General features: G+C 43.5%; 1 protein-coding gene across 2 annotated transcripts in view; it reads left to right on the forward strand.

Annotated features, from left to right (window-relative positions):
- The first annotated feature begins 3,801 nt into the window (after positions 1-3,801).
- SV2C (synaptic vesicle glycoprotein 2C) overlaps positions 3,802-16,368 on the forward strand; it is a 267,450-nt gene continuing 254,883 nt past the window's right edge. Inside the window, exon 1 of one of the 2 annotated variants that reach the window (XM_049865919.1) lies at positions 3,802-4,081. The gene's annotated coding sequence lies outside the window, so the exon portion shown is untranslated. Of the gene's footprint in view, positions 4,082-5,416; positions 5,463-16,368 lie in introns of those variants that run through there. The other variant, XM_049865928.1, reaches the window with a different exon arrangement.

Raw genomic sequence — 16,368 nt, forward strand, 5'->3', positions numbered from 1 at the left:
AAAAAGCAAAGATGTAACCTTGAGGACTAAGGTGCATCTGACCCAAGCCATGGTATTTTCAATCACCTCGTATGCATGCAAGCGCTGGGCAATGAATAAGGAAGACATTATTCAAGAAGAAGCATTGATCCATTTGAATTACGGTTTTGTGAAAGAATTCTGAATATACCATGGACTGCCAGAAGAATAACAAATCTGTCTTGGAAGAAGTACAGCCAGAATGCTCCTTGGAAGTGAGGATGGCAAGACTTTGTCTCACATACTTTGGACATGTTATCATGAGGGACTAGTCCCTGGAGAACATCATGCTTGACAGAGGGTCAGCAAAAAAGAGGAAGACCCTCAACGAGATGGATTGATACAGTGGCTGCAACAATGGGCTCAAACATAAAAACAATTTTGAGGATGGTGCAGGACTTGGAACCAACTCGAGGGGACCCAACGACAATAACAACAACTTGAGTAAGAAGCTTAAAGTGTTAGAAAAGGGGCAGAGTAACCTGGAGGCCTGAGTATGACAGACAGATTTAAGAGCAGTGGGAAAAATAACCTGATGAAGTGAGAGTCAAACCTGTAGGATTTTTAGGGAAAAAATGGAACAATGTTCTGGAAGCCGCAATGAAGAACAAAGAGGACACCACTTTCCTACCTTGAGACACAATGATACAAGAGCTGGAGGAGGAAAAAAACAAAAAAAAACCAATCATCCTTAGAGGACCATAAAGCATCAAACTTTTGGGGGAAGAATACGGCTTCCATTAGAACAAGGAGGTGAAGGGAACATTCAAAGAAGAGGTTAAAGATATAGGGCTTTTTGTTGATGATAATCTGTGAATTCTAGAAGGCATAGTTGAAGGGTTTAAGAGTTTGATGTGGAGAAAGAGACAGAATAGAGGATGTGCTGAGTCTTATGAGGGTCAGAATGTAGGAGATGGAGGAGGCACTTCAGATTCTGGATCTTACACGTAAATAGGTGTAAGATCTCAATGAGGTTAACACTGGTAGACTCAAGACATACACTGTTGGGGAAGTTGTGAGTGTTGGGCAGTAACAAGGGAGGTGTATGTGCCTCGCTATTGACCCCAAAGATGGAGGTGAGGAGTACTGGAGAGGTGTGAATTTGTTCCAAGAGTATGGGGCTCTCTCTTGACCCCTGCATTGGAAACCTGGTGTTAGGCCGAGCTTGCAGAACATGGCATAGGACTAGTGCTCCATGGCCTTTGTAAAACCTTGCTCTGGCTACTGAAGGGGAAGGGAAATGAACATTTATTCTATGTCCATTATGTGCTAATGCTTCTCACGCACATTATCAAATTCAATCCCACAGCGTTTGTACTTAATATGAATTATTTTTTACCTAAAACACTGCAGGAGCAAAAACAGATCTTTGATGCTCCTTAGGTGTGTGTGATGGCTTGCTGTCTAGCATCAAGAGCAGATGCTCTGCACTGAGAAATAACATTTCTGATTTGTAGAAGGGTAGCAACTTTAAGGAGTCTCTGGGTGGTGTAAACAGTTAAGATGCTCGGCTCCTAGTAGAAAGGTTGAGGGCTCGAGTATACCCAGTGGTACCTAGGAAGAAAGTCTAGTGATCTAGACTATTGGTTAGCAACTTTAGAGCGCTGGAATTTTGTAGGAATAGAGCAGAGGTACCTCTCCACCCTCTGTCAGCTCCTAAAGACAAGCATCTTTAGAAGAGAGGAAACTTTTTCTTATAATGTAGGTGTGAATAAAATTAACCTGGGTGCTAAACTGAAGAGGCCTGGGGCCAAGGGATGCGGCAGCCAGGACCCTAGTATCAGAGCATCACTTTGACGGACAAGCCAAGGAACCCATGCACACTGGCATCTTGAGAAAGTGTTTGCTGTGCTCCAAAGACACATCAAAATACCCTTCTCCAAAACAACCTAATCTTAAATTGGACATTTCCTGCAAATACACCATCAGGGACTTTCCTGTAGGAGCTATTATCTTCAAATACATCAGGAAGTGAAAATCCAGTAGCTGGAAGCATACATACTCTTCCTTAAACATCTTCCATAGATAGCACATTGGGTGATTTAAGGGATCGTATTATGATTTTTTATTATGATTTTTTTGACTTCTTTTTTTTTTTTTTATCACTTAGAGAAACCATTATTCTGTGACATTTGTCGGGAGGTACTCAAAGGAGTATCCAATGAACTTAATGAATTACCAGCACATTTCACAGTTGACAGCTCAGAATTTTACAGATAAAATGTAGGAGATCCAGACAAAATTTACAATTTTTAAATTTTATTTCCAGTTCTGCATTCATAGTCACTCCCATGGGTATATCTTCCTTTTTATGGTAACAACACAATGTATACAAATTAAAAAAATTAGGTTAAATAGTTTGCGCTGAAGGATCCACGAAATGCAAATGAGCACCTTCATTAATTTTATGCTGCCCGACCATCTCCCATCACCACATATGGTTGCAAATTGCAAAGTCTAACCAAAACAAGAGCCAGGCAAGCTCTCAAAGACAAATGTAGCAAGTGTAGACGCCACAGGACAACAGAATCATAATGTATAGTTCCAGAGTGCCCGAACGGGAGAGGAGGAAAAGTCAGAGGCCACCACTTGTCTCCATTTTCCTCTCTGCACAGAACCTTGCATAGTGCCACAAACCTAGCCGGAAAGCTCTCAGCTAACTACCTCGTCCCCTCCTGCTTCTTGGGCTGTAGGTTCCAAATCGGAGTTGCCTAATATTCCCCCTTCCCGGTCCCTATGTTCACTTAACGTTTATGCTTATACCCACACTCGTTCATTCATCCAAGCAGACATTCGTTCATTCATCCAAGCAGACACACCTGGGGAAAACACATTCGCAGATAGACGGTGTGGGTGTTTCACCCACTGCAGCCCGCGCGGTCGCTGCGCTTTGTCTCTCTTCGGATCACCCACCACTGGAGCTGTAATTGTCCGGAAGGCACCTCTGGATCCGGCCGCCTCCCACCCCGCATGAGTTTCGTTCCGTGTGTGCGCAAAGCTGGTGGAGGCAGGGACGTGGTGAAGCCTTGATTCCCGCCGCGTCTAGTGGAGGGAACCTGCGGCGGGAGGAGGGCGACGCCCTTCTGTGCAGCTGCTGGGCGGGTGCGCCAGTCTAGGGTGTGGCCTCTCAGGGACGGGTTTCTCCTGGGTCACCAAGCTCCGCAGCTTTGGAAAGGGGAAGTTAGAGCTGGGATCTTCTGCGCGCTGAGGCGCGAAATGTGCTTGAGAACACAGAATCTCGTGGCTTTCTTTATTTGTTTTTAATATTCGGTATTTTCCCCCAAAAGACGTCACTTCCAATGTCTGCCTGTGAGCCAGGCTGTCTGACTCCAGATAGCCGGCAAAGTTTTCCTTTGTTTGCTCTCATTGCGCCCCAAGCTTCTCTCGAATTTGTATGCCAGTGTAGAAGGAAAAACACTCAGTTTAGCACTGCCTGGTGGGTTCCCTGGAAGCCGGTCAAAGTTAAAAAGTCAGTCCCAGAACACTAGGGTTCCCGTGCACCTCTCGGGCCTGGGAGCAGCCGCCGCCACGGTGCATAACGCACAATCACGCTCTATGACTAACCACCGATGCTCCGTCACCATTCCCCCTGGTACAAACTCGGAGCCCCGACTTCTCCAAAAGTACCTGACACTTGGGAGCCGCCCTCGCCCACTCCCCCCCCCCGCCCCTCCACGTCCCGGGCCTCAGCAGCGCATCAGCACCTCTCCTTCCCAGCCCCGGGCCGCCCGCCCCGCGCCGAGTCGTGCGCGGCGCCCTCCTCCCCCGCGCGCTGTGACTCCCTCCCTGCGCACCGCTAGTACTCTGGCTACGCCGCCGCCCCGCACTGCAGCACCGGGGGGAGGAGGCAGGAGGAGGACGGGAGGGGAGGAGGACCGCAGCGTGCAAGCCCCGAACCACTTTCCCGCCCCTCCTCGGAGCCGCTGACACGCTCGGAGGAGTCATCACTCGGCACGCTGCAGGAGAGAGTGGCAGACGGAGGCGGCCCCGGGGAGCGAGCCCGCGCGGCGGCGGCTGCATCGCTGACACCACCCAGAGCAGAGGTTCACTGAAGGCTGAAGCGGTGAGTGAGGAGTCCCGGGCAGCCGTGGCGGGACTTCCCGCTGCTGCCCGATTTCCCTTCCGGACCCGGAGGCAGGGCTCTGCAGCCTGGGGAACTTTTTGCAGCCTTGGCAGAAGCGCAACTTTGCCCTGCCTGCGCCCGGGGAAACGGCTGCAGGTGCTTTGAGCTGCCTGGGCGGGAGCCTTTGCTGAGGCGGACTCGAGGCAGTCCGGGTAGAGCCGAGGAAGTGACCCCCGTTTCGCCGAGTAGATCAGGGGATGCGGATGCACTTTATCCCTGTCTCGTGGGGGAGGAGGGTGGGCAGTAACTGGGATGCCGAGACCTCCACGATTCTTTGCTTTGGCGGTTCGACGGGCAGAAGGAAACTGATTCAAAACAGCAGCCCTGAGCCCCAAGGTCCCGACCTATGCTCCCACCCCAGCCTTGGGCTCAACTTTTCGGCGGGGATCCCTCTGCAGACGTGCGGGTGACGGGAGAGCTGAGGCAGCCGCAGTAGGCGCTGCGGGAACCGAAAAGAAACCGTGAATTTAAAAACTATTCCTTATAAATTCCATAAGCCTCTGCCTAGTGTTTGTGCCAGAGCAAGAGAGGGATGGAGAGTAGGGAAACCTGCGGGGCTGTGGTTCTTCGTAAATGCCCACACTTCACTATACATCGCCGTCATTCAGCAAAAATCTACTGAGCGACCACGGTGCGCCTGGCGCTTTGATACAGATTAGTTGGTGTGCAGCTGAGCGGCAGAGAGGGACTATCACAAGTAAACAACTGAGGTGATTTCAGATGACGATTAGGGCTATGGAGGCGATCACCTAACCCATCAGGCGCTTTATTTGGCGGGCTGTTCCCCTCCGCCTGGGTTCTAGAACAGGGAAAAGGGTTGTCTCCAGCGTGTCGTGGGGACCTCTCCCAGCTGGCCCACGAGGACTGTGCGTTATGAGGACAAACCTGGCGCGAGGCAGCAGGCACTCCGCCGCACAGGCACAGCCCAGAGCATTTCTGCGGTAGTGCGGAGACCTTAGGCAGCGGGCGCGTGGGGGCGGAGGGGGGGCTGAGTCATGGGGGCTGGAGGTGCCGCCTGGACGGCCCGACCGGGGGCGCTCGCGTCACCCGCTACGTGTGCAAGTGATGATGCAAATGCGGACCTGCGAGAGGCGGGCAAGGGGGGGCGCGGAGGCGACGGAGTCTTGATCTGGGAGCGCGGGTGTGTGCGTCAAAGGATCTCTGGTGATGGATGCCTGGCTGCGCACCCGACCGGGCCAGCGGTAGCCCCGCGGGAGCTCGGGGGGCGGGCGACTGCGCGGGTCTGCGAGAAAACCCTAGCACGGCCGGAGCTGCGGACAGGTGAACCGGCGGCTCCGCAGTGCGCCGCAGTGCCGGGAAGGTGCGGCAGCGACCCTGCGTTCCCCGGGGGACCGAAGAGACCCGGCGTCTTTTAAGGAGCCACAACAGGGATGCCCTGGTGGTCTTCTCTGCCCGGGTCATGCTCCCTTCATACTTAAATGACAGCGAGAGAAAGTTGTTTTAGTTTAATTCTTACCCATAATCTTGGAGGAAAACTTGGCATGCCTTAATTTCTTAGGTGTTAACTCATTTTCTTTCTATGGCAAGTTATAAAGGGCCTCGTGCTCGTGGCAAGTTTTCTTTTGGAAGCTTCGGTGTTGAAGTGTGTCGGGTTCCGTGGTGATTACCCATCCCTTCTTCATTCTTAAGGATTTTTGGCAGGAGGGCTAGCCTCTAAGTGGGTCTTGAGAATAGTTTACCAAGTAATGTGCTGCATTCCCTCTTCTTGTAACATAAAAACACGTGTAAAAAACAGGGCTGTTAATGTATTCTTTGGTGGAAAATAAACACATCCCACGTCCCAGTCTATTTATTAAAAAAAAAAAAAAAGGCCCGCTTTCTGAAAACCTAATAACAAAGGTCATGTTTGTATTGGCTTTGTCGAAGGAACCCAAGTATGTAGTATCTGTGGTAAAAAAAAAAAAAAAAAGAAGAAGAAGAAAGAAAGAAATGGGGGAGGGGGCGGGGAGGAAGGAAGGAAAGTAGTCATCAAAAAGCCCAGGCACAAAGATCCTGGTTCCCGTTTTCCCAAATATTATGTCACCTTGGGCAAATTACATACCCTCTCGGGTTCTTCTCCCACATTTGAGAAATGTGAAAGTGCCTCTGACTAGCTCTTATTTACCTTACAGTTATTTTGAGGACAAAAGAGATAATCTCAGAGAGCTTTGGAAATACAAATTCTCTATGAATGAATAATGTTATGAAACAAAGTCCCTGTAAGATAAAAGAAAACAATTTTATCTCTTAAAAAATTCTGGAGACTTTTCCCAGCACTGTTCCTTTAATGTAATTTGGCCTTCAAGGCCAGCAAATGCAGACAATAGACTTTTCCAAACAGTCTAATATAAAATCAAATCCCATTAGCTGCTGTCTGGGGAAGTTTAAAAAAAAAAAAAAAAGCTCTGGATCCCATCTGAGTGTTTTTGGTGATGTAGTAAGGAAGCAATCAAATTTATTTTTCATGATCCACTGACAGTGAAAGTAGCAGCCAACAAGCCTAAGAGGTTTTTGGTAAAAATCCTCCTTGTCATTAACCCAATTGTATTTCTTCAGCGTGGGAGTTGCTTCTGAGAACAGGATGCAGTTCCCATCCTCAAGGATTAAGGCAAGGGCATTATAATATGCAAAATAACACATGACTACAAGTACAAGAAAATCCATTTCCTATAATTAGGGATATTTAGCTTTTTTTCTTAAGTAAACTTGTCTTTGAAATATTTCATGAGTAAAAGCATCTGATTTGTCAAAGTGCCTTCTTAACCAGCTCACTATATTGTTATTCTTGTTACTCATACGAAATATGTAATGCTAGATTACATAAGAAAAACATGATAGTATATTTCTTTGGGTAGTGAATGTAAAAAATGTCCTTTGTATTCTGTGAAGCTGCCATCTGAGAAAAACCTATAGTTCACCAGCGTTCTTCTGGAACAGACTGCTGAAAGGGCGGACACTTGGTTCCATGTTGCCCAGGATTCTGTCTGACCCATGATTCACAGCATGCATATCAATGCCCATTTAAACACAAACTCATTATTTAGATGGAGTCTGTTTGTAAACCTAGGGGACCCAGCTGTTTGCAGCTTTGCCACAAAATTGCTGAATTGCTTTTGTTTTTGTTTTTTGCTTTGCTTTTTTCATCGGAGCCGCTACTGAGCAATCAGTGTAAAATGTTGCAGCGCATTGAATTTGGAGTTCCTTGCTTTATTTTAGACAGGAACCATGGTGGTGCAGTGGTTAAAGCTCTCGGCTGCTAACTAGGAGGCTGGAGTTTGAACCCACCAGCTGCTCCACAGGAGAAAGATGTGGCACTCTGCTTCCATAAAGATTTCAGCCTGGGAAACCCTATTAGGCCTTTCTACTCTGTCCTATAAGGTCACTATGGAGTCAAAAACGACTCCTTTGTCTTTGGCAATGAGTTAGGTTTTTTGGGTTCTTTGTTTTTTACAGTTAAGAATAACAATGAGGACGAAGTTATTATTTTAATTCCTCCTGAAAATAATGGCTTAATGGAATATAAAGACACCATTTAGCTTTATTGCAAACACCCCTTATAGTTAGGGATGGTTTTGGGACTGGTTGCACATCATAATGGCTCCCCTGCTGGGAAAAATTGAATAAAATTCATTAAATGGAGAGGGGCAGATTGGATGTTTTGGTTCTTTCTGGTTCTAATATTCTCTCCCTCCATGAAATACAGAAATATAATGACGGGATATGTTTTAAATTTGCGTTTCCTTGTAGGTACGATATAGTAAGTGTTCTTGATGAACTCACGTTAAGATTTTACATGGCGCTATGGGCTCAGTTTTCGTAAATAAGTCTCTTGATTTTGTATTATGCTATTACATGTCTAAACTGAAACATTTTAAAGAGAGCAAATTTGAAAAATAATGATCTCAGTTTAATACAAAGCAGATATTCAGATTAATTTTGGATGACATCTTATTTTGTTGACTACCTAATATACATTATGCTTGCTGTATCTTTTGCTTTACATATTACAGTATTTAATATAAAGGATTAAGAGTGGACCCTAACAACTTTATTGATGGGCTTCAGTCTTCTCATAGCACTTGTGGCCTCTTATTAATACAAGCATCCAGTGAGATTTATGAAAAATTAGACCAAGTGTAACCGGACTTGGCAGAAAGCGAAATAGCTTTTTTGAGTTGACCAAGTAAAGAAGAGCACCGGGGCTCCTGTCGCCAAGATAGCTCCTCGAACAATAGCTCAAGGGGTTTATATGGGTAAAGTAAATTGAGTCTGGGGTCTTCAGGAATGCCTCAAGGTGGAGCCAGCTTGCTGATTGATTTGACCCGAAAAGGCGTTCCAGGGGCGGTCCCATCTTTTGGGCCTGCTCCGTCCTAAAAACGAGGGGCACAAAGATGGCAGTTTGCTCACATCCGGGTCTTAGATGGGGGTGTGTTTTTCAGCTTCTGAAGTGAATGGGTCATCCAAAGGACACAATCAGAGGTACTGCGCATGTCGGCTGGGCCAGAATTGGTACAAGGCCAGTTTCCAGTGGTCTTGAGGCTCCAGTCTGTTGTTTTTCTCAACTGAGCAACAAGCAGAAGTATACCTAAATAAGGCGATAACTTAAAGACCGTGAATTAGTTCCTATATTACCTAATAAGGAGATAGCTTAAGCTGCAGGGAGTTAGTTTGCATATCACAGAAGATGGCGGGCACCACCCCTTGCCTATTCAAGATGGTGGGCGGGCAGCCAGCCTCATAAGTGCTTTTTCTGGTTATTTGCCACTATTTTAAAATCCTATGAACTAGACTCGAGACTAGCCAAATAGACCAGTGGTTCCCAAAGAGTCATGAGCATCAGGCTTTCTTGGGCAGTGTGTTCAGATGCAGATTTCTGAGCCTCATCTTAGACTTCTGAACTTCCTGCTTCCCTGGTAGAGCCCAGATTTTGGTTGTTTCTTTCTTTTTAAAAATATTCTTTTACTAATCCCTGTCACTCAAGTATGAATTCCAAGAGGCCAAGAATAGGAACAGGAGTAGATTTTTACTGTTGTAGTTTTGTCTCACTGTGTGTTCTTAGTGTCTAGAATAGTTTCTGGGACTTAGTAAAAACCAAAACCCATTGCCATGGAATGGATTCCAACTTAGAGTGACCCTATAGGGCAGAACAGAACTGCCCCATAGGATTTCCAAGGAGTAGATGGTGGATTCAAACTGCTGGTCTTTTGGTTAGCTATTAACCACTGCACTGCCAGGGCTCCCTGGGACATAGTAGAGGCTCAATATTGTCAAATGAATTAATGGCCTGTTATAGAAAAGTGGAATAAACATGGACACGTTTTTTTAACCTCTTTGAGCCGTGTTTTGTTCGGCTGTGAAAAAGTGATTTTTGTATCTACTTTTTAGAATCGTGTGTGAAGATTAAATAGAGAAAATACACATACAGCTCCTAGCATGTTGCTTTGTAGGTACTATGCTTTAAAAAGTATTCTTTTGTCTCCATGTTTGTCTTGTAAAATGAGAGGTCTCCTTTTTTCTTTTTTTAATTGTGGTAAGTATATAGATAAAAAACCAAACACTTGCTGTCGAATCAAGTAAATATATATGTACGTATGTACTATATACATAAAACAAAACATTTGCCAATTCAACAAATCAGTGACATCGATTACGTTCATCATGTTGTACAACCATTACCACTGTTCTTTTCCAAATCATTCCACTGCCATTAACAGAAACTCAGTGCTCCCCAAGTAATGACTTCCCGTTTCTCCTTCCTTTCCAACCTTGGTAACCACTAATAAGCTTTGATCTCTATGAGGAGTCACATTTAAAATGTGAAATCCTACTTCCTTTTTATTATGATGCAATCCTGGAAGCAAATAAATGTTTTCTGAGTATTTACTAAATACAAGGCACTCTGGTGGATTTAGCTGTGCAAATAAAAAGGCCCTGTCTCAAGGAGTGCCCATCTGTGGATAGTAACAGGTAGGGCCAGCTTCATGTGCACCATAACGTTCAGAAGGGCTGGTGCTTGATTTAGTGCTCTGCTGTGGCCTCTTGAAATGTTTTGCACAGGGGACTCAGCATTTTCATTTTGCTCTGGGCCTGGCAAATTATGTAGCTGGTACTGATACCCTGTCCATGTTTGTATACAGCCCGTGCATGTGGAGCCTTATATTTAGTTTTTTTTTAATGGCCCAGGGACTCTCATTACTGAGAAACGTTGTGATTTTTCCTTAGTTGCATGGCTTATAACTGACTAAAGTGAGCTCTCAGACACTAGTCAAGTGTTCTGTCTAAGATACCATGCTTATCTTCAGCTGATCACAACCACTCAGTGGGTCTAGACCTTTGGATGAGCATCAGGAGCTTTTAAAGACTTATCCTTAGGTCTCCTATTTTTGGGTCAAGGTCCACTTTTTTTTTCAGTGGACCTTCCCTCCCATCACTGCCCCTGTGATTCCTGAATAATTGGAGCTTGCACTTCTGAGTCTGTCTTTGTAGGAACACCAGGCACACCAATAAGTTTTTAGATGCTGTCTTCTTTGGTAAGGAGCCCTGGTGGCACAGTGTTTAAACACTCAACTGCTAACTGAAAGGTTGGCTGTTCAAACCCACCAGCTGCTCCGTTGGAGAAAGACCTAGTGATCTGTCCCCATAAAGATTATAGCCTAGGAAACCCTATGCACAGTTATACTCTGTCCTATAGGGCCACTATGTGTCGGAATAGACTTGACAGCAATGAACTTTTTGTTTGTTTTTTATCTCCTCCAGTATACAGAGTTAAAAATCTGCAAATTCACACAAGACAAGTGTTGGGAGGTTGAAATTTTTTCTATGAGAACTATCTGAGATGCTTTGTTCTTTAAATTACCCAGCTGAGTCACACAGTTTAGGAGCCTCTGTGTCAGGGAACAGGCATGCATTTTGGCAGTGGGTAGAGAAGGTGACCCACTTAGTCATTTCAAGCACTGACCAACCTATTTTAAAATATACTCATTTTGATAGCAGTTTTTAGTCATTCTAAGCACACCATTTTTTCTTTGTTTCAGGTTTGTGCTTATGTGTTTTTATATTTGAGAAGTGACATCCTAATAATTCCATGATGTTATTTTCATGATTGCTTCACACCATTATATTTTCAACATATGACAGCATGCTTCAATTAATGCACACTAAACACGTTACCAACTGCATTGGACACAAAAGTAATTTCAGTATTAAGATTATTAGCTTTTGAAGCATTCAGTAAAGCTACTGACTGGGTTTCCTGTTGGCCACATCAGTGTGAAGGCAGAAATATAGACCCACAGAAACATCTAGTCATTTATCTGGTTCTGTGAGTTTGTTGTATTATAGTGGCTTGTGGATTCTGTGATGCTGGAAGATATGCCGTTGATATTTCAAATGCCAACAGGATCACTCATGGTGGACAGGTTTTAGCCATCACTGCGGTGTTGCTGCACTTGCCTCCCACTGTCGAGAATGTCTTGGCTGCAGTATTGTGGACTCTGTTGATGCTACCCTCCGCTCTTAATGTTCCTTGAGAGTTTGGAGAATGTTCGAGTACATGGGGGCTGGTGAGAGGACACTTTGAATGACACACCGCCCTGTATTCACAATCATATGGTCCTAGGCCTGTTGTCCTAGGACCATAAATGGTGAGTCTCAAACTGCCCTTCACTCGGGATGAGCTTTTTCCTAGGAGATTTCCTAGTCCCTCCCTGCTAGCCATACTAAGATAAACCATCAGCCTATTGTACAGGATGTTCATTGCATCATTAATTACAGTAGTGAAAAATTGGAAACAACTTGAATGTCCGTCAGTCAGAGGGTGATCAGATCAATTATGGTTCAGCCAAACACTAAAATACTACACAGTCATTAAAAAGGGTATAGCTGTATGTACTAACTGGGTCAGTGGTGGTTCGGTGGTAGAATTCTCACCTTCCATGCAGGAGACTTGGGTTTGATTTCTAGCCAGTGCACTTCATGTGCAGCCAACACTGGTCTGTAAATGGAGGCTTGTGTGTTGCTCTGATGCTGAACAAGTTTCAGTGGAGCTTTCAGACAAAGGACATGGAAGAAAGGCCTGGTGACCTACTTCCAAAAATCAGCCAATGAAAATTCTGTGGATCACAGTGTTGGATTCCATTGTGCATGGGGTTGCCATGAGTTGGGAGCCAACTTGACGTCAGCTAACAATAACATATGTAGTAACATGGAAAGATTTTGAAGATATGTTATTAATATAAAAAGCAGCAATTAATTGACCAAAATACGTGGTATATTTCTGTTAAAAAAATCTGAGGTACATTAAAATGTCTGGGAGGATAAAGACCAAACTGATATCTTTTGGGGGGAATATGGAGAATTTTTTATGGAGAGGACTTTAAACTTTTTACTTTATATATTTCTGTATAGTTTGAGTTTTCAACGGTAAGCACATGTTTTGTAAAGAAGGCACAAATAATGGTGGTGAAAGTTAATTTCAAGATGCCCCTATGATGCTATTTCTCAAATATCTCTAAATAGTAATGTTTTAGTGGCCAAAAAGCAGTGCTGGTTTTTGTCATCGATTCTTTTCTTATAGTTAAGCGTTTGATTGCTAACCAAGAGGTCAGCAGTTCAAATCCACCAGCTGCTTCTTGGAAATCCAGTGGGGCAGTTCTACTCAGTCAAATAGTGCTGCCATGAGTCCGAATCTACTCAACAGCAATGGGATTGGGCTTTTTTTTTTCCCCCACATACGTAAGGTGATCTGAGTTTTGAGAACGTAAATTATTTTCGTACTCCATAAAACTATTTTCATTTTGAATGGAAAAAGAAACATACCTATAAACATTCAATAAAATGGCCCTTCAACAAGAACTGCTCATTGCTGTTTTAGGTTATTAAACCTGAGGACCTCCCCTCACCCTCCCTACCCTCTATCCTCAATAAATCTTACATGTCTAACGGCTGTCAAAAGCCTGTATTACTACTCAGAATATTTTGCTTCTAGAGACATTTTTCATTCTATTGTGACTGTGAATTTGATGGGATTGCAGATCGACAATTTTTTATCTTCTCTTCCCACGGGCCTGGAATGTTGTCCCTCCCCTCACACACGCCATTTATCCTCCCCCCGCACCCCAACCTATCCACATTTATTGATGGAAACACTCCTGCTTGCCCTTTGAGCCTAGCTTTAAAGTCCCTTTTCACGAACCGTCATGGTGGAATTCGAGCCCCCTTTCTCTGACTCCCTGAGCCCCTTGTAGCCACTGCTGTTGGAGCGTCTCTCTCACCATCCCCGTGGCTGCATGACATGTGTGTTTCTGCTAGACTCTGAGTCACCTGAACCTCCAGGAAAGAGATAACCCCTGGTGCTGGATACATGGGGGCTGAAAATATTTTCAGTTGCTTTTAAACCTTTTTTAATGGAGTATAAGATGCAGAGAGAAAAGTGTATGTATTATAAATTAATATCACCAATTGAACATGTATCTTTAGCCAGCACACAGATTATGAAAGAATATTTCCAGCACCCTAGCAGTCCCTCGCCGCCCGTTCCACTCACTAACCGCCTTTTGCTAGCCTGATTTCCGTCCTCGGGGGGTGCTGAACAAGTCCTTCCTTTCCTGCTCTGATGCCCATTTTTCCATGCCCATGGTCTGGGAACATGCTCGGCAGAGCCTTTTACCACCAGTGCACATGAGAATGCCATGACTGTGCCCAGGATGCTGTCTCTAGATGCCCAGAACTTCCAGTCTGCAGGGTGCCGTGCAGAGGCAGAGAAGTGTCCCGAACTTGTCCCACACGTGGTTGTCTGAGCTGTAAAGCAGCTCTGCGTGTGACCTGAATCTAAGTCCCTCATGAGCAATTCTGTCATTTGACCTTCACCTCTTTTTTTTTTTTTTCTTTTCCAGAATCTCACAAAGTCGCTCTTAATAAACAGTTCTGTAGATTCAGGGCTTTATACTTCTAACCATTTGAGCCTGAACCCATCCGAGGGGATCAGAAAGCAAGGAACTGGCTTCTGACACTTCCAAATTCCTCTTCTATCAGCTGGCTTCTGGGCCCAGCGGTCTAGTTGGTTAGTATGAGGTCCATTCATCCCTCTTTATACTCTAGATATTCTTAAATCTTTATCATTAGACCAAGAAAACTCATTGGAGAGCCCTGGACTTCCCTCAGATCATTTTTTCCTTTGTGGACTTTCTTCTGAGAAACCCTGGTGGCGCAGTGGTTATAGCACTTGGCTGCTAACTAAAAGGTGGCAGTTCAAACCCACCAGCAGCTCTGCAGGAGAAAGATATGACAGTCGCTTCAGTAAAGATTATAGCCTTGGAAACCCTGTGGGGCGGTTCTACCCTGACCTGTAATGTCGCTATAGGTCCCAATCAACTCATCTGCAATACGTTTGGTTTTTCGAGTTTGTTCTTGCTTCTAATGAATTGCCCTTTGGCATAGCTCCTGTAAGAAACAATCATAGGAACTTTATTTATTCTAAGGATGCAACTGGTTATAGCAACCATTTTCCTATGGATTAAGACCTATACAGGAAATGTCTTTGAAATTTCAGTATTATGAAAAACTGTGATTCTCCTGAGCACTGATTTGTTTTATTAATTGGATTTATGGAGGTATAATTTATATACGTAAGATGCATAGATTATAAGTGCGTAGTTGGTTAAGTTTTGATAAATGTATACAACCATGTAACCAACAGAATATGTCCATTCCTTAGAAAGTTCTCTGGTTCTCTTTCTAGGCAATTCATTCTCCCTGAGAGATACTGTTCTGATTTCTGTCACCAACGATGAGTTTTACCTATACATGAAGTTCATATAAAGGGAATCATACAGTATATATTCTTGTGTCTGTTCTTTCATTCAACATAATATCTTTGAAAAGATTTATGACATTGTTGTATCAGTAGTCCATTCTTTTTTATTGCTAAATTATATGAATATATGAATTTATTATATGACTATATGACAATTCATTTATCTGTTCATCTACTGATAGGCATTTGAGTTGTTCCTAGTTTAGGACTATTATGAATAAAGCATCTGTGAACATTCTTGTATGTATCTTTTTTTTTGATGGCTATATGTTTTGTAGGGTCGACAGCACTGGTTTTTTTTTTTTTTTTTTTTTTTAATATGTTTTGATTTCTCTTAGGTAGATACCCAGAAGTGGAATGGTAGACAATTCTTTGTAAAAAAACTGCCAAACTATTTCCTAAAGTAGTTGTATAATTTTACACTCCAACCAGGAATGTCTGAGAGTTCCAGTTGCTTCGTGTACTCTACATCATTCGATGTTGTTAATCAGTGATTTTAATGTTCATTTCCCTGATAACTAATGCTGTTGAGCACCTATTCATGTATCTTCAATCATATGTCTTCTCTTGTGAAGTTTTTGTGTTACCCATTTAAAAAATTTGGGTTGCTTTGTATATTCTGGATACAAGTTCTTTGTCAAATAAATGAATTTTAAATATTTTATCCTAGTGAGTGCCTTGCCTTTTCATCATCTTAATGGTGTCTTTTTATGTGCTTAAGTTCTTTCCTTTGATGAAGTCCCCTTTATCAGTTTTATTCTTTTATGCCTAGTGTTTTTGTGTGTGTCTATGTATTATTTAAGAAATGTCTGGCACACTCAAAATCAGTAAGATTTTCTTTTGTATTCTAAAAGTTTCATAGTTTTAGCTCTTCCATTTAGATTTATGATTCATTTCAAATTAATTTTTGTATATGGTATGAAGTTGGGTGGAAGTTCATTTTTTTCCATATGGTTACCTTCCTGTTTCAGTACAAATTGTTGAAAGACTTCCCTTCTTCCATTGACTTTTCTCGGCACCATTGTTGCAAATCAATTAATTCTACGTGTGTGGGTCTAATTCTGGACTCTCCATTCTGTTCCATTTGTCTATTTGTTTATCCCTACGCTAATTCTACACTGCCTTGATTACTACTGTAGCTTTCTATAATAAGTTTTCAAACCAGCTCTTCATTTATTTAGGTGTCTACTTCCTTGATGGTAGAGCATCTACATAAATTATTTAGAATTCTTCTGCACAGGGATTTGCCTATTCTTCTCCATTTATTTATTTAATAATTTGTTCATATCATTATGGGCTCATGGATATTTATTTTATATTTTGGATTATAATCCAATACTACTTTATATTGTTGCTCAAATTGTTCCAGCTTTGGCCATTGGGAGCCCTTTCAGTTGGTTTCTGTGTCTCTTTA

This window comes from Elephas maximus, chromosome 2 (genome assembly GCF_024166365.1).
Source record: "Elephas maximus indicus isolate mEleMax1 chromosome 2, mEleMax1 primary haplotype, whole genome shotgun sequence".
NCBI lineage: Eukaryota > Metazoa > Chordata > Mammalia > Proboscidea > Elephantidae > Elephas > Elephas maximus.